Source organism: Trachurus trachurus (assembly GCF_905171665.1).
Source record: "Trachurus trachurus genome assembly, chromosome: 18".
In the NCBI taxonomy this organism is placed as follows: Eukaryota; Metazoa; Chordata; class Actinopteri; order Carangiformes; family Carangidae; genus Trachurus; species Trachurus trachurus.
In genome coordinates, this window is record NC_139909.1 from 8,746,972 (window position 1) to 8,748,092 (window position 1,121).

Below are 1,121 nucleotides of genomic sequence, written 5' to 3' on the forward strand. Positions count from 1 at the left end.
CCCCTGGAACTCAACTTCCACAGCGCGTGGGCGACTGTCGGCTCTAGGCGGCTACTGCTGCAACAACTCTGGACACCTGTTGCCACGGAAACAGCACAGGCGGGAAAGTCACCAATAAAAGGTACGTTTTTAAAATAAAATAAAAACTACAATAACGCCATTTTAATCTTCTCTTCTACTTTAGTGCGCTAACAGTGATTGTCATTGTAATTAATGGCATTGACCTTGTCATAGTAACTCTAGTAACTGTCTTCCCTGTTGTATATTTAGTAGTTAGGTGCTGTCTTGTGCTGTTAACTATTTAGTTATTTTTTGGTTATTTATTTAGGTTTTTTAATGCATTTACCTTCCCCTACAACTTTTTGAGCTGCATACTCTCTCTTGTGGTTGTGGTTTCACCTCAGGCGATGACACACCTATAGAAATATGTGTAGGTAATTGAGCAACATTTTCTATTACAAAACCCTGCCAGAGAGAGCTTATGTAACTCACATCCTCAAAACTCACATGAAAACCTCTTAATGTCACAAAATGTACATTTCTTTTGAGAACGTAGGCCAATCCTTTAACCCAGTATGTCTCTTTAGTTTGTTTTAGTTTAGTTTTTTTTTCGTTTTTTTTCCCCACATTTTATGCAATATTTTGGTCTGGTTATGGTCACATTCAAACTAGTGGTACATACATATAGTAAATAAACATGGTTGAGCAGCAAAATTCTTTATTTTTAAAATCTGTTCGCAGAAAAAAATAGAGAAAAAGAATGGTTTGTTGTTATCTGAACTTCTGCCATGGTTGTATCTGTGGTCAGTTTCTTGAGCCCCTTAAGTGTGGACCCAAATACGCATGTGCATTGTTATGTTTTGTCAACAGCAAGGGGTCACATGTGTGTTATAGGTACACACTGTTCTGCAGCTCATGTAAAGGTTCTATGCACTGATTACATACAGTAGCTACCGCGTCAGCAGCATGCCTGCACCTTAGGGCTGTAGGTACATCTATATACCTGCTGCTGTCAGTGGGTTTGTAGTATTGATTGCAAACTTGAACCTACTCACTTTTATTTAATCTGGCAAACAACTCAAAACTGTTATTGACACTAGTGATGGCCTGGCCAAATGGCA

General features: G+C 38.7%; 1 protein-coding gene across 1 annotated transcript in view; it reads left to right on the forward strand.

The window, feature by feature from the left end:
• Positions 1-1,121, forward strand: part of ppm1ka (protein phosphatase, Mg2+/Mn2+ dependent 1Ka) — an 8,463-nt gene continuing 7,342 nt past the window's right edge. Inside the window, exon 1 of the mRNA XM_083993365.1 lies at positions 1-121. The gene's annotated coding sequence lies outside the window, so the exon portion shown is untranslated. The remainder of the gene's footprint in view (positions 122-1,121) is intronic.